Source organism: Lygodium microphyllum, chromosome 15 (genome assembly GCF_053477565.2).
Source record: "Lygodium microphyllum isolate KBCC chromosome 15, Lygodium_microphyllum_v1.1.10, whole genome shotgun sequence".
NCBI classification, from domain to species: Eukaryota; Viridiplantae; Streptophyta; class Polypodiopsida; order Schizaeales; family Lygodiaceae; genus Lygodium; species Lygodium microphyllum.
This window is the reverse complement of record NC_141149.1, coordinates 49,336,109-49,361,753: the sequence shown is the minus strand read 5'-3', so window position 1 is coordinate 49,361,753 and position 25,645 is coordinate 49,336,109. Positions and strand designations below refer to the sequence as shown.

The window sequence follows — 25,645 nt, the reverse complement described above, 5'->3', positions numbered from 1 at the left end:
TTGGTTGTAGAATTACAACTTCATTTTGAGTTCCATAATGAAGAACCACATATACATAACGGCTTTAGGCAACTACACTTCCAATGTGTCTAGATCAATAATATCAATATCTATGGAATCTTGTAGTACTCTTGCCAATAAAATTGTAACTTCTTAGGCTGAATTCACTACATCTTTACATGCCACCCTAGTCTCTCCTTTACTCTTCTTGCTTTCTCATAAAAATGGGAGCTTGCACCTTGCATTATACCCATCAAGTAACATTATTTGTTCATTACAAGCACACCTATGGATGATGGAGAATGGAACCTAACACTAAGAAACCTTTAATCCTATATTATATAATGATAAAAACAAGACATCCAAATAAAAATAGTAAACAAGAATAAAAACCCTTCATATAAATAGAAATCCCAAGTCTAAGTGCAATATCTAAATGAATAAATACAAATATATAAACCACTCACTTTTACAACATAGGAAGTGATACATACCTTGGATATTTTGAGAAGATGCTTTTTCTACTTCATCATAATATATAGAAAGGCTCAGATGCCATTTATGTTTCATTATCATACCATTTTGAAACTCTACGTAAAGAGACTATGCTCAAATTTCTATTAGCTACAATAAGTAGCGATCTTTTATTGGGGCTATCCCATTTGTAGTCTCAAAGTGCTCTTTCTAAAACTTTTGTTTATCCTTTAACAAACTCTTCAAAAAAGTGGCTTTAAGCTGCAAATGGGATATTTTTGCTAAAAGATGACTATATATTATAGATTGAACCTATTGAATAAAATTTTAAGCAGAGTCTTTAGAAGGAGTTCCATCTTAGGCATGGTAATGCAACATAGGTAACATTTGAGTCTTGCTTCAAAACTCTCATCACCATGTTTAGGGGTGAGCATGTTCCTTCAACACTTTGCTTGTGCAACCATGAGATGGATGAGTGTAGCTATGCCCCTTCCTCAAGTTAATGTTGAAAGAGAATTTCAATTTGGCAATCTTGGAGAGAATAAAGAACCAATTCAAAGGCTTCCTCTAGATCTCTAAAGAAAAACTAGTATGAGGATCTCATTCATGGGAAGTCATAGCCCCAAACAAGCAAGGAATGATGAACTTTGTATAAATAAATTTAGTGAAAAATCTTGTCCACTTTCTTTCTCTCTCTCTCTATAAAAGAGTAGGAAGGAGGAACAACCTTGGTTAGATACTCTAAAGCATATAGATTAGTAAGGCACATATCACTATAAGATACATGCCATATACTGATGTCTAAAGCGATGAAAACATTCATCTAGAAAGTTACTCCCACCATTGCTAAAAACGTTAATATTATACACGTCTCTATAGATCCATCACTAGTTGCATCGCTATTTGCGACACAAATAGTGATGCTTTTCAACACATTTACCAATGTTGATAGCAACGTGTGCAGTAAATTAGTGACATCTTTATCATGTCCTTTGTTAAATTTTGGGACTACCAAAACATGTTAGACTTTGGAGATTTTGACTAAAAAGGATCAGAGAATCACGAAGTGGACTCTACTATCTCCAAAAAGAAGGAGACAAGAATACCATATTCTTGCACATGTGGCAAACTCTCTTTGTCCCTTTTCTTAATCCCATGATTAATAAAATTACATTTTTTGAATCATTTTTGGTCCTAATGTTGAAGGACACTCACCTAGATTGTGGAGTTTGCTATAAACAACCATTGTGACTTGATGGAGTTCCTAACAAGCTCACTATAAGCAAATCATTGTGTTTGTAGAATGTGCAAGAGACTAGGTGAGAGATAGTCACCATACTTCATGGAGCAAGCCTCTTGAACAAATAAGGGGGTGTCCTACATCCCATTGTTGAGCTCATGAAACCAATAGTTTCGTTTGTTTCTTGGAACAAAGGGCACATCAATCACAAAATCACTTGTATGGTTTTTGAGATAGAATAGGAGGGTTCATTAGAGGAGATTTGAGGTCTTGAAAATGCATTGTAAGAGATTCTAGAGAGAGAAAATATTTTAGAAAATAAAAATTATTTTAATTTTTAATCTTTATATTTTTATAAATAAACATATGTAAAATCATAAAAAAACCATTATCATAATATTCTTATGGCTTATATCAAACCTAAAAATGTAGGCTATCATAAAGATATTGATGATGATTAACTTAATATCATGATATTCTTATGGCTTGTATCAAACATAGAAATGTAGGCTGCCATAAAGGTGATGATGATTAACTTAATGAAGATCCTACCTTGTCTTGATAGAAGTGAAAGTGAATATTTGATTTGAATTTTTTGAACATTCGATTACCTTCATCCTCATTCTCTCTTTTCTTTCTTCTTCTCCTTACTAGTTACTTTCACATTCTTCTTCTTCTTCTTCTTCTTCTTTATTTTCTCATAGTACTAGTACTCAAAGTTGGTAATCACATCTTTAGCTATGGATCAATCATTTACAATGTTATTTGTAATACTAGTAAAAGAGCTCTCTATCATCTTCATGTTAAGCTAGAACGTGAGTATAAATCAATCATGAAAAAAACAAGGCAAAACATTGTTTTAGAGTCCATGAAATATATATTTTGATTTGAAGGAAAGAAAAATCTTAAGATTATATCTTAGAGATCCTATAAAGAACATTACTCCTCCTTTTTATAATAGTTTATTGGTGATGATTATAATGGATTTTTAGGTTATATGCTTAATTTTTATTACAAAGACAAAAGTTCTTAGATTGGAAAATTACTCATTAACAAAACATAGAAATGAGTTATTGTATAAACTATAGGATTGTCAACATGAGAATTGTTCATTGGAGATACACATCAAAGTACACTATTCTAGGCCTTCAAAATTGACAAAGAACTCTCAAGGATATTTAGAATCTCAAATGAGGAGGAGGTGGGTGTAGTATAAGAATCCAAACAGCAACATATACTCTTTTACTTAAGAAATATTAAATATAACTTTTCTTATAATAGTATTTAAGTTATGGTGTTGAACTTTTTTAGATCTCTTCTTTAACTAGATATAAGTAAGAGAGATACTTTAGAGATATCTCAATTGGATAAGCATATTTTTCCCTCAACAATCCCAAAGGATATTCTTGAGAAGAAGAAATTCAAAAATAGTAAAGAGAATGCTTGGATTCTTTTACTAAGCATCATTCTTTGGATTCTAACCTAGTGTAGAAAACTTTAGATAATATTAGTATTAGACGATATACATATACACTACAACAAAAAGGCTCCATAGACGCGCTTGTAGACGCAATATTTGAATTGTGAAAAAAAATGTCGGGCGTGTTTATTAACGCGTCTATTTCCGTGTCTACAAAATTGCGTCTAAAAGCACGCTTATGATCAGAGTTACACGCACACTTAGACACGCATATAGACGCGCGTATAAACACGCTACATAAATATATAATCATGTTTATAAAAAAGTGGACATATTCATATTGTGTGTCTATACACGCGTGTATCTACGCATCTAAAACTGTGTTTACTCTGAAAGTTTTTTACGAGAATACACTCGCATTTATCCTACAATTTAGACGCGCTGATAGACGCACAAAATAGAGGTATAAAAAAAACCAGAGAGCATGTGGCTTTGCTCTCTGGTTTTTTCCCCCCCATCAACATCAAATTGTATGCATAGGGAAAACAAAGAAAGATTATTTCAAAGATTGGATACTGAAAACAAAACAATGTATGTAGCACACGAAATTTCATATATATAGATGAAACATTTTTACATTATGAGTTCTAGTGCTTGTGATGTCATGGTCGCAAGTACTAGCTGAAAGTAATACGTATCAAAAATGAAAATTACAAGTCAAGGGGAGGCATGCATACATGGGGCTCCTCTATATCTCCTAAGAAGAGGCATCAGCATCGCTACCACCACCGCTGCCTGTGCCGCTGTCATTGCCGCCACCGCTACTAGTAGTCCCCCCTTCACTATCCTCAACTGCATCAAGGTTCTCCTACACAAAGCATTAAGGTATATAAATACCATTACAAACAATAAATTAGAGTTATCTATACTTTTCATGTAAAAAATAAAACACGCCTCTTCTGGTGGTGGAATCCTCATGGCGCGATTATATTGCTCCTCCGTGATGAGTCCCTCCTCGTAGAAATGCTGCCAAGTGGACGCCCGATTATGACCTCGATGGTAGCCTACCTCTCTAGGAGTAGGCATCCTACCAACGATATGATACTACAAAACAATTTGAACATACAACGTATTAAAACACACTACATAATGAAGTGAAACAAATTACAAAATTTAATTTAAAAAAAGAAATCAAATAATACTTACAAACTCAGCCTCCCATGACTCCCTGCCACTCGATCCATAATGCGACGATCCCATGGTTGCCATCTGGATACGTCGCGCCTCTGCATGTTGGGGACTTGTCATTTTCTCCGCTGCTCTCTTCTTGGCCTCTTTCCACTCCTTGCGGTGGCAATTGGGTGGTTGGCCATATCCAGGGTGCCCCTGCTCTTGTCTCCGCAATGACTCCTTGGCGCGTGTCATAAGGTGAGACCTCTTGTTATGAAGCGCGTCTCTCACCTTTGACCGTCCCCAATCATCTGAGAATCATGAATTCTCGGGATTAGGGTACCTTTTATGTACTGCCCGCAGCACCTCTTGCCACAAACCATTTTTTTGGTGCTTGAAGGGAATCATGCAATCTTTGTATGTGGCATGCATGACACTCCTCAAGTAGGCTATCACTTCCCTCCCCTCAAAGTCATGCAAGATACCACCAACATCAATGATAGAGTAGTACATTTGTGGAGGCTCACCTCTCTCATTTTCCAGTGAGGGTGATCGAGAGCCACCACCTAGGCAACCCCCACAAAGCCCTCGACCTCCTCGTCCTCCCGCACCACTCTCCCTCCTCCCTCGACATGCACTACCCTCTACCTCACTCGATACACGTGCTTCTGCAGATGCACATGCTTCGGCTGATCCATGTACCTCAGCTAATCCCTCTGTAGGCAAAGATGTGATAGGTGTCTCAAACATCACACTGAAAACCTCCTCTACAGTGGGAGGGTGACCAAGATAATTGGTCATCTCCCCCATGAATTGCTCCTTGTTGAATGGGGTGCTTGAGGATCCAGGATTCCACATCTACACAAGAAAAATCATATTACCCTGTGCAAATAAAACATATTACATGCAGTGTCTATACCTGCATCTTTGTGCACGTCTATACTTGTGTCTCTGTGAGTGTCTATCAGCGCATCTCTATGGGCGTCTGTCAGCGCGTCTATTTCCGCATCTAGCTACGTCTACACTGTCATCTAGATGCGCTGACAAATGCGCACAATCGCACCATTTCTTCTCAAACTTGCTTAAAAAACAAAGTTAAAAAACCTCCATAGATGACAAGATCCAGCATGTGAAGAGAAAGAAGAGAGAGACAAACAAACAGAGAAAGCAAACAAGATTGAGAGAGAGAAGAAGAACTCACCTTCTTTGCTTGTTCCAACGAGTGGTGGCTAGGTTGCAAGCTCCTTGTCCTCCTTCTCCCTTCCCTTGGTAAGTTGCTTGAATCTTGTTCTCTTCCTTGATGTTTGGCTCTTGTTCTTTACTCTTTGGCTCTTCTTTCCTCCTGTCCTCTTTTTACTCTTATTTCCTTGCCTCATTGTCTTCATGAAGTCATAGATAGACACGAGTAGTGATGTCGAGCTCGAACAGCAGAAAATGCGCAAAAAACGCAGGAAATCATAGGTTTGAAAAGAAAGCCACAACTTTTTTTTAATTTTTCTATACATGCATGGCGCGTCTGTAAGCGCGTGTAATTGCGCGTGTATATACACACATAATGCCTATTACACGCACTTACAGACGCGTAGGAACAATTTAGGGAATCAATGCATGCATTTAGGGAATCAATTGACCTATGTGGTAACATATATAACAAAGCTTGAGGATAAGAGATAACACATTGGCAAGTCAATTGGCACATATGTAGTGACTTACTAGACCATCCCACTTACAATTGCATGCAAGTATCAATAGGTGGATAAAGCATGAATGGTTTTTAGCTAGAGAGAGATAATGCAATGAAGGTGTACACGAAAGAGATAGAGAAAGGCATATTATCCATCAATTAATCAAAGATATGTACATGAAGTGACTTGATATAGTAATTAAAGTATCGTCATTTTTAGGATGCTCCATCAACTTTTGCAAGTTTCTATAACCTTGAAGTAGAATATAGCCAACCACACTGTCCATGGAAGGAAAACTTGGCCTCATCAAATTAACCAAGTTAATTTACTTATACATTTCATAGATAAGAGATTTGTAATTGGCTTGTTGGTATTAGTCACCAACAAGTGGACACATTGGCTAAAGATGATGAAAAGAGGACATGTGCACATTGGTTACATGTGGTCCACCTTATCTAAAATTATATGTGAGCTATAAGTGCACCTTGACATGATTGAAATAGCTTGCATATGCACAATCCAACTGATTTACATCAATCTACTCATGCTATGAATTGGCATGCATGGCTAGGTTAAGTGCACAACATTAAATGAGACATGTGAGTGTATTGATCAGTTCTCTCTTTCTCTCTCTCTCTCTCTCTCTCTCTCTCTCTCTCTCTCTCTCTATATATATATATATATATATATATATATATATATATATATACATCCAATCATCATGCCCTATCCAATCACATTTGTATAGGGCATGATTGGATGTATATAGGGCATGAAATCACATATATGTAATTAGCTTTGAATGATTGGATGTATATTTTTAATACTCAGAAAAAAGTAAAGTTGGTAATGTATATCATGTCCTATGCATGTATATGCCCTATACATGTATATCATGTCCTAGCGTATGATCCAGGTGTAATTATGTCGTATATACATCCAATCATGCCCTATTCAAAAAAATACTAGCTGTTAAGAGGTTTGGTCATATTCAGGGACTTTATGAAAAATGAAAAATATGTGCGTTTATTTCCACATCTATAAGCGTGTTTATCAGCGTGGATATATAGACGCGTTTTTTATACTAGCGTGAATAGAAGCACTGATACACGCGCTTATAAACGCGCTCGTTTTTTTTGCGTGTACAGTGCGCGTCTATAGGGCATTTCTCTTGTAGTGATGGACAAGTTTTTCAATTAATGCAATGAAATATCTAGCAATTGTTTACCTCTAAGACCATCTATGGTGAAGATTATCAGACAAAGAGTTAATGGTAAAGTAATAGAAGTTATGAGTAAGCCTTTCCATATCAAGGTTAGATTCAAGAGTAAAAAGAAAGATGTTATTTTTAGTAAATTTAACAATATTTTTCTTAATATATGTATCTTGTAACATTGGATGATCAAATTCTATTATTTGTCTTTAGAAGAGGTATAAGGAGTAGCAAGGTTTGTGATTACACTTGATGAAAGTGAGATTATGAAGTATAAAAAGTAGAAAGAGTCTCCATTACCTTGATTAACTAGAGAACTTTCATCAAGTTATTGTAGTGATTCATTGCCAATTAGTATTCAATTCAAACACAATATCTAGTGGTTAGGAGTTTTCAAAGTAGACATAGAGAAATTTGATATACTATATTAGGTTTTCCATCAAACTTCAAAACTTGATGTGATTAAGAGCCAATAAGTAGGAGAAGAGCCATTGTTGAGGGATTTAGAAACTATAAGGCCAAATAGCACATAGTTGGCGACTTGAAGATACTCAAGTGCATGTATAATATGTCTAAACTAGAAAACTCTAAATGTCCTTGCCTATATTGCTTGTTCCCAACTACATAGTTGAGCTCAAGCAAGTGGAATAGAGCCCCTTCCAATCATATCAAAGATCCACACTTCAAGTTAGTTTTAGATATTCCTTTGGCCAATGCTCATATATGTATATTTCATGTACTTTGCAAAATAATTGAAAAACTCACTTATCTTTGCACATGGTTTGCTTATAAGTTAAAAACCTTATCAACTATACAATATGCTATAATAAAGATCGAGCAAGTTTAATATGAAATTTGTTTGCCATGGAGGTAACATTGTTATTGAACCACATCTTCAAAAGTTTAAGGATGGAAATTGTGTCCTCAAAAAACCATCTATTGGTGGGGTGAAGGATAGAAGGTTCCTAGTCTTTCATAGGAATGGGAGTTCAACTATTAAATATAAAAAATGGAAATCACTACATAATGTAGTTAAGGATTATATTCATTTAGAGTGAGAAGAGCTAAAAAGAGTAATGGGTTTGGAGAAGAAGATGGGAGATGGAGGATGAATGCTAGTAACAATGAGGGCAATAGGGGATGTAATGTTGTTTGTAGAAGACATTGCAGCTATCCTTATTGACCTTCAAAGACCTTTGACAGAGAAAGAGATGTCTTTGCTTCTCTGATTTCTTGCTATTCCTAATTGATTAAGGTGTTCAAGAGTTAAGTAGGATAGATGAGATTGCTTGGGAGAGCTGAAGATAGTGAGGATGGGTGAATAGATGAGGTTTTGATTACTACTTGCTATGTTGAGCCTACTATTATAGCTTCTTTCTAATGATCAATGCTGAGCTAGAAGGTAGGGAAGTTGGAGTATTCAATTGGTGAGCTACTGTGCCAATGATTAGGGAATGGACTTTAAGATGAGAGAGCAATTGGTAATGGCACAGGGGCAATAGGCATGTTGAAGGCTTGAAACATAGCTTGTTGTCTTGGAATTGTTGGTGCCCTGTGTATGCTAATAATGGGAGTTTATTTAAATTCCCTACAACTTGTTATTGATGATGGACTTGTCATGGTGGTTCAAACTATAAATGATGGAAAGGCTACCTTGCTTTATTAAGATAGTGGTGATGAGGATTATTAAGGAAGTGGAGAGGATAAGAAGGCATTGAAATAGGGCCACTGGAAGCACACGTGAAGTCAAAGCAGGAGCTGGCAGGAGGATTTATTTGAATGTGGCCTTTACAAAACCTTGGAGGTATTAAGCATTCTTGAACATGTGAAAGGGTTTGTCCCATGTGATAGGTGTATTGGAGGTATAAAGCGTGCTTGAATATGTGGAAGGGGTTTGTCCCAGGTGATAGGTGCATTGGAGGTCTTATGTTTAGAAAAGTGGAAAGATAATATGTAGAATTCGGTGTTTGATGTGTGATTGGCAATGGATGAGTTGCAAGATGTTGATTGAAAGGGTGCAACTAGAGAAAGTAAAAGATTGAGAATTTGAGGTGGTAGAAAAAGTCAAGAAAATATTAAGTTTGTGAAAGATAACACTCCTACCATAGATGAAGACTTTATTCTTTGGGTCATAAAATCTATAGACACTATAAGGAAATGGAGTGATAGCGACGATGATTTGTGACATGAAATAATAGCCTCACTATTTGCATCACTATATGCATTGCAAATTTTAATTTGTGATGCATATAGTGATGCTTATAGCGATGCTCGCCAATAGTGACACTCAACGACTAATTATGATGCAAATAGAGACACCATTCTTAGAAAAAAAAAGGCAGCGAAAATCTAAGCATGCCATTTTTTTGAGAGAGAGCGAAAGAGAGAGTGAGAGAGATCACCACTTTGACAGGAGAGAGAGAGAGAGAGAGAGAGAGAGAGAGAGAGAGAGAGAGAGAGAGAGAGAGAGAGAGAAGTAAAACTCGTCACTACCACCTCCACCGTTGTCGTACATGAAGAAGAGGGAGAAGTGCGCAAGGAAAAAAGAAGGGAAGCTATGAAGAGGAGACAGAAAAGAATTTTTATTTGGGCCTTTGAGGTAGGTACATTGCCTTTTCTTTGTTTGTTTTTGTGTTTTCTTCTTTTCTTTTCTTTTTCTTTGTAATGAAATCCATTGAAAGAGAGGGAGAAGGGAAGGGAGGGAGGGAGAAGAACGAAGGGAGAGGAAGAGAGAAAGGTAATAAAGAGAAAGAGGAAGAGAGTGATGGGACCAAAAATGGGCTGGCACTAGCTATGGCACTAATTGAACCTCATGCATACAACAAACATCTCCACCACCACTAGGCCTCACGGGCCAGGAGCGTCTGTAATAACTAAATGTACACTAGATACATCTAATATTGCATTTGTAGCTCGATAAGAGTCCAACATCACATTCCCCAAAACCCCTCAAAGGGGTTATCCCACACAAATTGGCAATAAGTGCCACGTATCACAGACATAGGAGGCACCCCATCAGCTGATTGCTGTTGCCCCACTGTAGCTTTCCTACATGTTAGGGATTGGCCCCTAGATGCACTGGTTTTACATATAAACACATTTGCACAATACTCCTCTCTTTGTCAGCAAGATCAAGGAGATACCATGTTTCCTCACTAATAATCTTCCCCAAGAAATGAATGGCTAACCTACGACAAGGGGAATCTCACCCTCTCAAGAGTGGGTCAACTATAATTCAAACAATTGCTATGCATTTCCAAGAGTTGATACCACATGTATAATCAATGCAATAGTGGATGTCTCATTGTGCACAAACAGTTATGTTTCGAAATCAGTCTACGTACTAGTACCTAAACAATCTTTCTATGAATTCCAACTAATATGCATGTATGCTTCGTTGCAAGAATCTAGCACCAAGGCAAACCTTGTGCTACTAGATCCCTAATTTCCAAATAGGTTGTTTCCTAAATGCTATGCATAGAAAAAAACAATCAAAATTTGTATTATTTTAGCCCTCAAACTGTTGCACAAAATCCTACTCCCCCTCACCATTCAACTTTTGCTTCATTGCATAGGTGTATAGAGGTTATTTTGTCATGGTTCAACGTATAAAAAGCGATAAATCACACACTATGACAAAAAGATAAGGCAAATTGAGGCTAAACCTCATGCTTTGCTCCCCCACCATACATCCACAACCACTTATTATATTTTTTCATATTTTTTAAGACACATTCCTATTTTTATCTTATTTTTTCCTATTTTTCTCTATTTTTTCAAATTAAAAATGGATATATTTTTAGAGCTATGGCTCTTGATTCTAAGAACAGCAGAAATATAGAATTGATCAGCATTTTATCCCATGTATATTGGTTTATCCCACCCGAAAACACCAAAAATCCCATTTTTCTCATAAAAACCATGTTTTACCAGTTTTTAAAAATTATTTCCAACATTTTGACTAAATGTTTTCTTATTTTTTCACTATGGAAGCATAGAACAACATTGGCTCAATTAAATGTAAAAAACAAGAAATTTTTCTTTGTAAAATAGAATTACCGGTTTTTTTTTCCTTCTTTGCGGGTTTTAAAATCTGATGCGGGGCTGCAGATCAGCCCTCAATCAAGCTCAGCCCACCTACGAATAGCAAACTCTAGCCCTCCACCAATCTGGGAGTGATCTGGTAACATGCTGGACAAGCGGTCTTCAATCGGTCTTCAATCCTCTTCATGGGCATGAACGGTTAAGGGGAGAGAGAGGAAGGAGAGAGAAAGACTGAATTCTGATCAAGCCATCTAGGCAGCCATTTGATGAGTGAAGACTAGTGACGAAGAGTGAGAACATAGAGTATTAGGTTGATATAATCAGTTGGTAGATGTGTATAGAGGTGCCATACCCCTCTCCCCCACCAAAAATCACGTCGCATGTAGCCGCCATGGACGTTTTTCCTCTTCACGCCAAAAAAAAATGTCCCCCCCCTCATTTCATCAAATTTTCGGGAGTGGGATCCCAAGGGTCACCCCCCTTGGGCCCCCTAAGTCCTTTTTACAACTTCTCTTTTGTCCTTGGTCTCGAGCACCCCATTCGACTGTCTAGTGTCTGAATTACGGTCTAAAAATTCATGGACATTCGTCTTGAAGTCCCTCACTATCGGGCATCTCCCAGAGTCTCGTTTGACATGCCAAAAAATTATGAAAATTCCTCGACTGCCATCTAATGGGTCTTTAAAGCACTTTTGGGCCTTGTCACTTAAAATCGTACTAATTGCAGCTGCCGCCTTCGGCGAAGTCTATTTTTTCCCTGAAATTCAAAATTTTTGACTATGTTTAAGCACTTCTCGGCATAAAAAATCATCTGTCATTGGCGACCACGGGATAGGGCAACTCATCCTATCAAATTCCATGAACAAATCTGCATAAAAACAATCAAAGGAAGCATGAAGCTAATACAGAAAGATACGCATCAAAACACATCACAGGTTTCACCCTACCCCCTGACAAAACCAAGACATGAAATCCACGAGAAGTAGACCTAGCATAATCTGATAGAAAGCCCAAAGCTAGTCACTAACCAACTGCTCCAACACAGCCAAGCTAAAAAGAACTATCAGAGAGGTCATTCTAAGTGGTGGTCTGAACTACCTACCTAACTAAGGACAACTCAACTAGGAGCTCCATGATCAACAAATATTATTTGTTAGCACATTGGTCCTTTAGCTTCTAATTTTCCATACTTGGGCATGTAAAAAGGAGGGAGCTGAGCATAGTGACCCAAGGAGAACAGGGCATCGGCCTCAGGTCCTGTCTTCGTACCCAAGAACCTACGAAGCCCTCGCAAGGCAATACTTAATCCTTTTTCTGACACTCACTTTTATTTTTTCTCCAACCTTCTTTTATTCTTTGCTTTTTAGCTAGTTGCCACCCCTAGGAAGACAAGGCATTGGCCATGGGTCTTGCCTCATCCCCAAGAACCTACCAGGCCTTCTCAAGGCGATAAACAATTGCTCAAAGATTTTTCTTTCTTCTTTATTGATATAGGGGTTAGAGCCCCTTTTTACACACCTCCGTATATTCATATAATTTCTTTCAGATATTGAGGGATTTCCCTTATTTTGGTTATTTTTAGCAGGCTTCTCTAACTACCTCACAACTAATAGGAACTCTTAGAATGTTCTCCTAGTAGGTTAGCAGAACAAGGTCACTAGAACTGCCATCTAAAACAGGTCTTTCAGTGTGCCTGACAATGCCTTTATAGGAGCCAATGACGACTCAGATCTCCCACAAAGATATCGACCTAAACTTGGGACTTCATGCCTTGATTGTCGATCCCCAATACAAAAAAGAAAATAACCCTCACATGTATATATATCATTAATTACTTAAAGGCAAAGACTCGAAAAGGGGACAAAACCGCCTCGAATGCCCACAAGAAGCTCCTCTACAGCAAAGGCTCCCTCCAACGACTTCATCAACCTATAGGATGCAATCACTACAACAACAAACCATTAACCGTACCTACACCAAACAGACATAGGGCCCTCTTGGCCTAAAGAAATAGCACATTTTTACTGCAAACTAACTTGCCTTCTTAGCCGAAAGAAATCAAACAAACGAGCTCAAATCGATCTCTCCTTGGAAGAAGGCAGATATATGAAAATATGCTCTAGTCTAAGGGCAAAAATAGGGATCTCAGCCCTAAAATAAATGCATCAAGTTGTGACCCATACCTCATGCATATATAGCAAGAGGCGTACACATAACATGTCATCGAATCAACATATGGGTCCAGGATAATAGTAGTAGATGGGTCTCGGCTACTCTTCGCATTACCCATATCAACCATCACCTGCCATATAACGTGTGGTCTAATAACATTCCCCACAAGCGACCAGGTCCTGTCTCTTTATCAAGAGCAACATCCGGACTAGGACCACAGTTGAAGAAGAGGTCCTCTTCATAAGAAAAATCGGCTAGTGAATCCACAAACTGATTCCAAGAATGTGGAATTAGCTGAAGAGATACGCTCTCAAATTCATCAAGTAGGGTTATAGCAATTCGATGACACATACCAAGGATAGGATTTCGGACTGTATATGTCCCATTTAGTTGATTTAAGATCAGCTGGGAATCCCCTTTTACTAACAATTGCCGAATACCACCTTTCTTGGCAATATTCAGTCCCATAATAAAGGCTTTATACTCTGCCATTACACCATATTGGGGAATATGGGAATTTCCCATAAGTTTGGGACATGTGGTCAAATCTTTGGATTTGTCATAACTTGAACACTATAACTCCAAATCAAGCGCTTTATAGCTCAATAGATTCCATTTTTCAAGCACTTTCCAATGATAGGTCACATCATATGGTTTTGAGAAACTTATGGGCATGTTATCCGGGTGCTACCTTTTTAGTATTCAAAAAATAGGAATTGGGAGATTCCCAAACTCACTAATATTGTGTTCCATGTTGTTAGCGAATCCTACCTCGAGATAAGCAACTAATTTCATTGTAACTCTACGTCGGGGATCTCAAATAACTACTCCAACACTCCCTTTTTTATTAGGATCCTTGGACGCCCCATCAAAGTATAATGTGTACATCCACAATGGGTTTACACAGCCAGCCATCCAAAACTCCCCTATTCGTAATCATGATAGTCAAAATTCATCATGTTGAGAGGATGAACTGACGACTCCATCCCACCTTCATCATTAAAGATTACACGGACTCTTGTCAAAATTTGCAAACAGTGATTATAGAAGACCTTAATCTCCCAAACGAATTTCCCATCATCTTACTCAGTCACTTTATAGTCTTTACTCCATTAGATGAGCTTTCCTTGATGATATCACTGCTCTAAGTATGGGTGCTCCAAATAAGGGATCAGTCAACCCATCAACCTCTATCGTTGTTTCCTTGTTGCAGATGTCTGATCAATCGCGCATAGACCTGCAAGGCACTTATGTCATTAGCGCAATCAAAAATAATAAGGTTTAATCTTATTAAGATTAACCTTATTCTTAAACTCCACTCTCAAGATCTGCCAATAATGTTGTGGATTTATTCTTCTCGATCCTGACATTCCTATAAGAACCATCCCCTTTGGGCTCTAGCTTTCCTGGAAATAATTCTCTATGTGCATCATAGTACAACACTAGTTGTCCTTTCTTAAAAGTGTATTTCTTTGCTTTTAGGTCATGGAGTTGCTTCATCCCAAGGCTTGCTCACTCCTGATGTAGGAAGCTCTGTAATTTAATCTCATCGAGGTGTGCCAGAGTTGTAAAGCACTCTAAGAAGGCATCCCTATCACCCAAAGAATGATTGATTGCTAGTCTTATCGTCATCAACTCGATCTCTAGAGGTAGGACACACTCCTCTCCATATACTAGCTTGAATGGGGTGTGACCATTAGCTCCTTTGAACGTCGTATTATATGCCCATACTGCAACATATTATTTTGTATCCCAGTCCCGTTTCTTTTCAGAGACTATCTTGGATAGGATACCCACAAGTCGCTTATTGGTACTTTCAACTTGTCCATTTGCTTGCGAATTATAGGGGGTCGTCTTATTATGCTTGATTTTCCACACTTCAGTTAGGCTTTTAATCACCTTGTTCAAAAAATGGGTTCCACAATCCGATACTATTTCTTTTGGCAGACCAAATCAACATAGGATTTTCTCCAATAGAAAATTGGCGATTTCCTTTGCATCGTCTTTCCGTGTTGCACGTGCTTTTGACCACTTAGTAAAATAATCAGTCACTACAATAATATATCTTTTCTATGTAGTGGACAATAGAGTAATAGGGCCCACAAAGTTGATCCCCCACTTCTCGAACAGAAGGATCGCCATAATAGGAGTGAGTGGTCGCTTCCTATTCTCTCGGCTATCATGTCGTTGAAAAATGTCGCATCTTTTAACGTACTCAAATGCATTCTCGAAAATGGCTAGCCACCAATATCCCACCCTCAAGGCTTTTTGTGCAGTTAGCCACCCAACGAAATGACCTCCGCAAGCAGAGTCATGGCACTCTTCTAAGATGAAAGGAACCTTGTCAGGCATTACGCATCGGCGGTAGATATCGTCTACCCCTTGCCGATACAACGTGCCTGCGATTATTGTGAATTTTAAAGCCTACAACTTGATCTTTCACTTTTTTGACTTCAATAAACCAGCTGTAGTCTCTCCCATCGACAAATAATGCGTTATTGCCACTACCAGGAGGGAATAGATGCCGTGTCAATATTGAACAATGAGTCCTAGTCACTACCTTCAGCCAAAGCTTCATTTGGCTCCCCAAAGTCCACAAGGCACTCTATGATACCCTTCAACCTAGGTGGCTTGCTCTTAACCTCACAGTCAAACTCTTGCAAAGTGATTAACCACTTTGCCAAACGGTCGGGTGGTTGTAACTTATTCATCAGCAGTCATAGCCCTTCCACCTTCGTATATAGGACAGCCTTCTCATAAAGGATGTAGTGGCTAAAATTTTTAGCGGCAAAGGCCATCACAAGGCACAACTTTTCCATATAAGTATAATTAATTTTGAATACACCCAGCTTTTGACTAGCAAAAGCAATCAGGTGATACTACTTCTCTTACCACATCTGCACTAAACAATAACTAATGCTATGCATAGTAGGTGTTGAAAAGATATAAAAAATTTCACCCCTCTTTGGTGCTTTCACCATAGGTTCTCTTACGAGTTCCTGCTTTACATCATCGAAAGCCACCTTACAAGGGTCATTCCACATAAACAGACAATTGAAGTATAACAAATTTGTCAATGCAACGTTCTTTCTACCAAAGCATTTATGAATCATCGATAATATCCAACTAACGACAGAAAGATATGGACTTCTTTGAGAGTACGTGGTGGACTCATGGCGACTATAGCTTTGATCTTTTCAGGATCCGTCGCAATCCCTACCGAGCTAACTACATGGTCCAATAGGAGCCCATAAGGTATGCCAAAAATGCACTTCCTTGGATTGAGAGCTATTCAAAATTTTCTGCATCGCTCAAAACATTTTCATAAAATAATCAACTGTCTATCTCTCACGGTGACTACCTCTAAATCGTCAATAAATACCTTCAACTCCTTAGGGAAAATGTCAGCAAAGGTCTTATCGGCAGTTTGTTGCCAAGAACCAGGCGCATTGCATAGATCCAATGCCATCATATGATATGCAAAGGTCCTGAAGACTATTATGAACGTTGTTTTGAGCTTATCCTCTTCTGAAATCGCCATATGATTATAGCTTGCAAAACAGTCCATGAATGAATATATCTCCCTACTACCTGCCAATTGATCTAGAATCTGGTCGATAAAGGGTAGTGGGTAATAATCCTTAACTCTTTTCTTATTCAACTCTCGAAAATCCACACATAGCCAAATTTGATTATTTTTCTTCTTCTTGATCACAATTGGTGAACACCATTTAGTGTGCTGCACAGGGAAGATCAAACCCGCTTTCCTTAATTTCTATAACTCCTCGAACAGCCCATCTCGCAACTCAAATGGCATACACTTGATTTTTTGTCGCATAGGACGGCTTCTTTCCTTCAACGAAACTGTATGGACAGTGAGGCTGGGAGGAATGCCCCTAAGTTCATCGTAACAAAAAGCAAAAATATCGTGGAACTCTTGGATCATAGTGACATAATCCTCCCATTCCTCTGCACTAAGCATGGAACCTAGATTTATTGGCTACTCATCATCTGGCATACCAAGGTCTAGCTCAATAACATCGGCGTCCCTTATTCTATCTTGAGCTTCTAATGGCTCATTCAACATTACTTGATAGACGTCTTCTATGGTCAATCCCTCTTTGGATTCATCAGTCGATGACATCTCACTTGCAAACACATCTTCCATTGTCTCTAACTTTGTAGAAGACAGGGGAGCTTGCTCACTTTGAGGTGATTCAAGATATGCACTGACTACCACACATCTAGCACCTTTGCCAAATATCAATCTACCAGCGGGTATATCTACTTGACAGTCTGCTTGCAAAATCTAAGGTCAACCAAGAAGTACTTGGTAACTCGAATGCCCTGCAAATTGGATTACCCTAAAGTCCAACATGCATTCTACATTGGCAAATGTCACGTGGACTTTAGTAATTGCAGCCCTCCGACTGTTTCAGACTATCGTTAGCCATTCTAAGGATTGTGGATGTATCTTTCTGAATCGCAAGACCCAACCTCTCCATCAATTCAGAACTCATAATATTAATCGAGGATCCTATGTCGACGATAGCATTATCCACCAGAATCCCATCAACATAGGCTACAACCCTTGGGTAGTGCTTTTTGGCATGTTCAAACCAGTCATCCCCTACTACCCATGCTATTCCCAAGGGTTCTACAATATAATCCGTACGCAATATCTTTTTAAATTCTTTGCATACTCCTAGTAACATCTTGATTAGCTGCAAGAGATTCATGTCTGGTTTAACATCGCAAAGGGATTTAGCTAAATCAAATTCATGATACTTCGCTAAAGCTCGCTTCTCGCACCAAACCATCCGTTCTTTAGGACGTTGCACCGAATTTATTGCCTCTTTTTCAACTCTCATATTCTATCTCGATACCTCTTTATCTATTTTGGCATCAGCCTTACTCTCTACGGGCTTCAGAGGTCCCCCTTCCTTGTCAAGATTTAGAACTTGCGTTCCTTTATCATCCTGCCTAGGGTTTTCGTCAACATGTTTTACATTATCTTTGTCACCTTCTCTATGTTTTTGGCCTCCTGTTACGGCACGTAGGTTAGAAGCTTTAGTGCCATTAACCTACACAGCCTCGATGAGGCTCACCCCATTTCCGCTTGGTAGTTCCTCGATAGTAGCCTTACCTCTTTGGAGTATTTGCTTTGGCCCATCATCCTGCTCAAAATTGTTTCCTTGTGCATGACGATTAACAAGCCTTGGTTGCCGAGTACCTTGCTAGAGGGAACTGATCTTGCTCCAATAGGTTGTTGCTAAATGATCAGACTTCCCACAAATGTCGCACTTGACATTTGGGCAATTATGTGGATAATGGTGCCCACCACACCATTTGCAGCTGAATCTAGAGGGTGCACCCTCTTCGGGGCGTCGATTCCCTATCAGATTCTATTATTTCTTTAAGAAATTAATGTCAATGGCTATTTACCATATCCGTGTAGTGCTTCATCATGTCCTTGACTTCGCTAAGGACATTTGACAAACTCGACTCATAGCCCTGATCATCTACCCCCCATTCCCTTGGCTGCTGCACAATTTGACTAGGCATTGGTTGCATTGGTTGCTGACCCACAGGAAACACGTTAGGGTTCATTGCTTGGCTTCCCACATTTGGAGGCATGTGACTAGCCATAGGCATAGTCACACTAGGTGGAGCTCGCAATAACGGCACATTCGGCACCACGTTCCCTCTTCCCTTAGGGTTGGCCATCCCTATCCCTTGGCTTTCATTGCCATTGATCAATTGCGAATTGTTTTTCGATACTAAATCCATAATGGGGTTGATTCGAGAAGCATAGACCGCTTGAAGTCGGGATTCTATTTCTTGCGCTCGTCTAATGGTAGTGTCTATATCTGCCAAGGTGACACTACTTAGCTACACGTGGATGTTAAAATCAAGACCATGCAAGAAGTCTTGTAACTAGGCGGCATGTGGGATATGTAAAGGGCTGATTAAGGGTATTACTTAGTGTCACACTAGCACTAGTATAAATAGATGTAAGGGACATGGTTACATGAACCTTTTGAAAATAATACAAGTTCCCTTCATCTTCTTCTCTCTTCTTGTCCTTCTCATGTCCTCCCTCTCAACTTTCATGGTCGCCTTCTCTCTCTTCCCATGTTTCTCTCTCATCTTCTAGTCTTTCTCTCTCTTCCTACACTTCTTCTCTCTCTTCCTTCTCTCTCTTGTCTCTTCTTTACAAGTGGTATCAGAGCCTAGTTCTTTGGTCCTTCTTTTCTCTCTCATTTTCAAAACTAGTCTCCTTTTAGTCAGAAACCCTAGTTACTCAGACACATAGGTACACAGGGAAGGAGTAATGTAGGTAGAGATTGGACCAAAAATGGAGGTAGACAGACAAAGATGGCAGCTCGTTTTCAAATCCCAAGAAAAATTTAGAGGTAAAAAAGGAGCTACAGAGTTGGTGAAGGCTTTGGTTTCAATTACTTTTTGTAAAGGCGGTCTTCTTCTTCTTTCCATTAAGCTTTTTGAGAGCTATGGAGTCTTGCAGCCCAGGATCTTACTTCTACTCTTCTCCCATGTTGGGAAGGATACTTCTTCTTTGAGCACTCTCCCATGATTCAAAACAATATCTATGAGCAGGAAAGGGGAGAAGATCTTGTTGATTTTGAGGCAAGGAGCTTGACCTTGAGAGAGAGACTGCAATGACTAGAAGAAGAATATAATGTTAATGGTTGTAATCTTGGCTCGTGACTTCTACTTCTACAACTTTAAGGCGACAAAAGAGCTAGCCCATTGAGGAGCCACATTCAGGGCAGTAGGGCTACAAAGCACCTACACCATAGGATCATCAATACTGGCTCCCTTACTAAGAGTATCCAATCCATGTGAGGATGATGACCTAGCTGACAAGGATGTGCTAAGAGGATCCCAAAAGTCTAGCCCAGCCTAATGCTGACAAAAGGAGCAATCACAAAAGATGAATGAGTGTTGACTCAAAAGGTAGCTGGTTATGAAAAGCAGCAGATTCATGGCTTGATTGGTGTCTATGATGGGCATGGAGGGCCTGAGGCCTGTAGATTTATCACTAATCGAATGTTTCCAAATATTGAAGCCTTTGCATAGGAATCAGGAGGGACATGTCCACAAGTCTTAAAGGAATCCTTTGGTGCAACACAGGAGGAGTTTGTGGGTCTTGTCGATAAGAACTGGCGGGTGTGATCTGTGGATAACAATCTGTATCTCGCAGGTGCTGAATCTTCTACCTTGGCTAGTGCTAGAGCTTCTTTCGGAAAACCATTTTGAGAGAAGGGGCAGTTGTCAATCTTCTCATGCTTCCCATGGTTGCCCCTCAAGCAGCTACTTCTGGTTCCCAATATCCAGCAGTGCCTGCTTCTTGTGGCCACTGATCAGGAGCTGCAAGGAGCAATTGGAGGTGCAGTAAACTCTGCGGAAGCATAATATTTTCTGTTGCAAGATCAAGGTTTGCATTTTCAAGAAAAGTCAATGAAGCAGACAAATCATTAGCCCAGATGTTTCGTCTATCAACTACCCCAATGAAAAGGATCTTTCCATCTGGAAGTCTAGTATCCTTGATAAGACCAAGGGTCTTCTGACCTCTAACAAGATCAACACCGATGGCAGAGATATACCCTAAGCCAACAATGGTCTTGTAAATTGCAGTTGGTAAGTCAGCAAAATAAGTCTCTACTACAAGAACTTTGATCCCACTGAGCTCAGGACCAAGTGCAGAGTAAGCTTTCTTGAAGGCTCCCAAGCGGCGCTCTTCCAGATCCAGGACAAGTGTGGGCTCATCAAATCGTACCCATGTATCACCTTCAGCCTTAAACTGCGCAATCACATCCTTGTAAACTGGAAGCAAAGAATCTAACAGAGAGAGACAATCAAATGAAGGATCAACCCCCTCCCCTGGCTTGGCCAAAACTAAGTAGGAAACTAGCCCCACATCTTCAAGCACAATGCAGGCATCCTCGCCACCAAGCTCCATTTGTAGAGGAACCATGCCTGCCTTCTTTGAAATGGCAATACCCGTATCACATCTAGTGAAGTTTAGACAGTTGACGCTTGGATGTAGGGGTAGAAAAATCATCGATCTCTGAGCCCTTTCCAGTAATACAACAAACCAGACCCTTGGGAAATCAAGGGTGTTCTTTCGATAGGATCTAATTGGAGGCTAGCTTGACCCTTTTGCAAGAGACGCTTCTGATAAGATAGACTCTTATTTTGGGGTATTGTGTGTCGGTGATGCAGCTGTGAATGCACAAATAGCATCAGGATGTAGATTGTTCATAGCTGCAGTAAATGCATGTGCTTGGGGTTGTATGGTCACTACTGAAGTAGAAGAAGTAAATGCATTGATCTGCTATTGACTTGCTATGGTTGCAGCTCTTTCGTGATTGTGGTTGCAACTGTGAATGTATTGTGATGATGGTGCAACAACAGGAGTTGCAATAGACGATGCATTAACATTGTGCTGAGCTGAGCAATAGTAACAATTGGACTAGAAGCAGTCCCATAGCTGATAATCATTTTGATCAGGAAGCATTGTTTGGAAAACAATCCATAGTTGACAATGGCAATGCATTTTCAGGATCTTAGTTATCCTTATGTAGAGAAATGACTCGTAATGGCCAAGGACCATTTGAGGATGATTAGATGCTTGGAGAGCTCAGCCAACTCTACAACACCTTGCACGAGCATGAGACATGGTGCTCTAGCAGACCCAAGCAATTGAAGGTGGAAGCCAAGCAAATGCTCATTAAATTGATACCCATGGTCAATGTAGAGGCTCAAGGAGATCTCATGGAATCTTTGAGAACCTTGTGCAGCAATGGTGTTAATCTTTGGCAATCTCTTCGAGGAAGAAAGGGAGTTTGGTTGCTCACATCATTATTAGGATAGCTAACTAAGCAACGACAATATCAAGATGAATCCATTGCAACACTACTCTCCATCCTTAATGTAGAGGTTAATTCCAGCAAATGGGCATGGATAATTGTGAGTGCATGTGGCCTCCCTCCATTGGTCAATATACTTGAAACAGGTTCTACTAAGGCCAAGGAAGATGCTACTATTATACTTGTTAATCTTTGTACTCATAGTAAAGAGGTTCGAGATTGTGTGGAGTTTGCTGAAACTCATTTGCTAAAGAATGCTAGATTAAAAAGGAAAATGCTAGCATTAAATGCGATTTGGTGCAGTCATAAGGGGCAACTTAAGCCATCTTTAAAAGATGTGAGCATTTCATTGGAGCATCATGATGTGGAGACCCTTCAATCCAAATGCGACAAGGCAGCCAATACAGAGAATGAAAAAGATATTGCTGAAGGTAATCTTTATGAGAGTCAAATGAAAGAAGAACTCTAGCTCAAGGAAGAAGATTGTGGGCAGATTGTTGATCAAATTGAGCAAATTACTAATCGTATTGCCCCAACCACAGTAAATACAAAGGATGATGCAATGAATGTTTTAGCATATGCAGCCTTGTATGCTTTTGAGTGCATTACGGGAGAATCAAAGACTCGCTTTATGGTGATGGTTGACCATAAGACACCGATTGACTTAGCCTTGTTTGCTTATGGTGTTGGGAATGATGACCCAATGGATGGCAATGATCTCACTTTTCCTTTTGATCCTGGAGGTTAAATGATCACTTTTGAAAAGGAAAAGCTATGTTTAGACTTATGCTTGTCATAGACTAGAGAGTCTATAATCTTGTCTAAACAGGGTAGTACTCTGCCCCCATCCATCACTTGGAAAAACCTTTGTAATAAGTCTCATCTTTGTTTTTTAGGAAAAAACATCCGAGTGGAGATGGAATGCAAAGGACTGATTAAGGGTATTACTTAGTGTCACAATGGCACTAGTATAAATAGATGTAAGGGACATGGTTACATGCACCTTTTGAAAATAATACAAGTTCCCTTCATCTTCTTCTCTCCTCCTGTCCTTCTCCTGTCCTCCCTCTCAACTTTCGTGGATGCCTTCTCTCTCTTCTTGTCTTTCTCTCTCATCTTTTAGTCTTTCTCTCTCTTCCTACACTTCTTCTCTCTCTTCCTTCCCTCTCCTATCTCTTCTTTACAGGATAGGGATAGAGGCATCCAATTTACAGAAAACCTCTTTGATCTTCTTGGCATACACTCGCATATCTTCATGTGGTTCTTGGTGTGTCAAATTCAACATGGCAGCCAATATTGGCCACCTCTCTCGGGGGATGAACTCCGTTCGAAAGGTTTCATAAAATAAATCCATGGTGGTTATGGTTCTGACCTCAAGGCTGTGATACTATATAGATGCCCTTCCCTTCAAGGTCATGTTGAAGAACATCATTAGATGTCCTTCCTCCTAGATGCGGAAATTAAACATCAGCTTTTGGAACTCCCTTATATGAAGCTCCGCATCCTATTCCACTAACCTATTAAAAATGGGTAGGGAGAAACCTAAGGTTGAAAAATCCATCGTTCCCATAGGGATTGCAATAGGTTGCACCATGAGAATGATCGGATTTGCTAATGGAATCGGGACAGGCAAAGCTATCACACCACTTGAAGTGGGCAGATTAATCTAGAGGGGGGAAGTACTAGAACTTCCACCTCCTAACGTACTTTGATTCATGCTAAGTTTAGCAAGACCCCACCCTTGAATAGGTTCAGGACTACTCCTTTTAGGATAATAACGCTTATTGATTTCGGACCTCCATCTAGCCCTCTAGGCTCTCTCTTGTTTTTGGAGTTCGGCATGACGGATCTCTTCAAAGGACATCAACTAACAAGTAGGTCCCAAAAGACCCTAGATTTGGAAACCACCACTTTGAGGTGGCTCCTGGCAAACGCACCACTGATGGGACCAGAAATGCCGGCACTAGCTATGGCACTAACCGGACCTCATGCATACAATATACACCTCCACCACCACTCGGTCTCGCTGGCTAGGAGTTTCTAATAACTAAATGCACACTAGATACATCTAATATTGTGTTTATAGTTGGATAAGAGTCAAATGGCACCTTTCCCAAAACCCCTCAAAGGGAGTATCCCACACATACTAGCAATAAGTGCCACGTATCACAAACACAAGAGGCACCCCATCGCCTGATTGCCGTGGCCCAACTGCAGCTCTCCTACATCTTGGGGATTGGCCCCTAGATGCGCTACTTTTACATATAAACACATTCTCACAAGACTCCTCTCTTTGTCAGCGAGATCCATGAGATACCGTGTTTCCTCACTAATAATCTTCCCCAAGAAATGAATGGCTAGCCTACGGCAAGGGGAATCTCGCCCTCTCAAGCATGGGTCAACTATAATTCAAACAATTGTTATGAATTTCCATGAGTTGATACTACATGTATGATCAATGCAATGCTGGATGTCTCATCATGCACAAACATTTATGTTTCGAAATCAGCCTACATGCTAATACACAAAAAATCTTTCCATGAATTCCAACTAATACAAGTATATGCTTCATTGCAAGAATCTAGCACTAGGGCAAACCTTGTGCTACTAGATCCCTAATTTCCAAATAGGCCGTTTCCTAAATGCTATGCATAGAAAAAACAATCAAAATTTGTATTATTTCAGCCCTCAAACTGTTGCACAAAATCCTACTCCCCCTCATCGTTTAAGTTTTACTCCATTGCATAGGTGTATATAGAGGTTATTTTATCATGGTTCAACTTATAAAAGGCGATAAATCACACACACTGTAACAAAAAGATAAGGCAAACGAAGGCCAAACCTCATGCTTTGCCCCACCATACATCCACAACCGCTTATTATAATTTTCCATATTTTTTAAAGGCACATTCCTATTTTTTCTCTTATTTTTTTCAATTTTTCTCTATTTTTTCCAATTAAAAATTGATATATTTTAAAATTTGTGGCTCTTGGTTCTTAGAACATAAAAAATATACATTTGATTAGCATTTTATCCCATGTGTATTGGTTTATCCCACCTGAAAACACTAAAAATCCCATTAATTTCCTCATAAAAACCATATTTTATGGGTTTCTAAAAAAAATTTCCAGCATTTTGACTTTATATTTTTTTATTTTTTCACTATGGAAGCATAGAACCAACAGTGAGCAACATTTGTACCAATTTTCACTCCATAAGAACAACATTGGCTGAATCAAATGTCAAAAACAAGCAAATTTTCTTTGTAAAATAGAATTACCGGTTTTTTTCTTTTTTTGCAGGTTTTTTCCTTCTTTGCCCACCTCCAAATAG

The 25,645-nt window shown here is 39.2% G+C and overlaps 1 pseudogene; it reads right to left on the bottom strand.

The window, feature by feature from the left end:
* Positions 1 to 20,744: 20,744 nt before the first annotated feature.
* LOC148024499 (5-methyltetrahydropteroyltriglutamate--homocysteine methyltransferase 2 pseudogene) lies at positions 20,745 to 21,416 on the bottom strand (annotated as a pseudogene).
* Between the last annotated feature and the right edge of the window lie 4,229 nt (positions 21,417 to 25,645).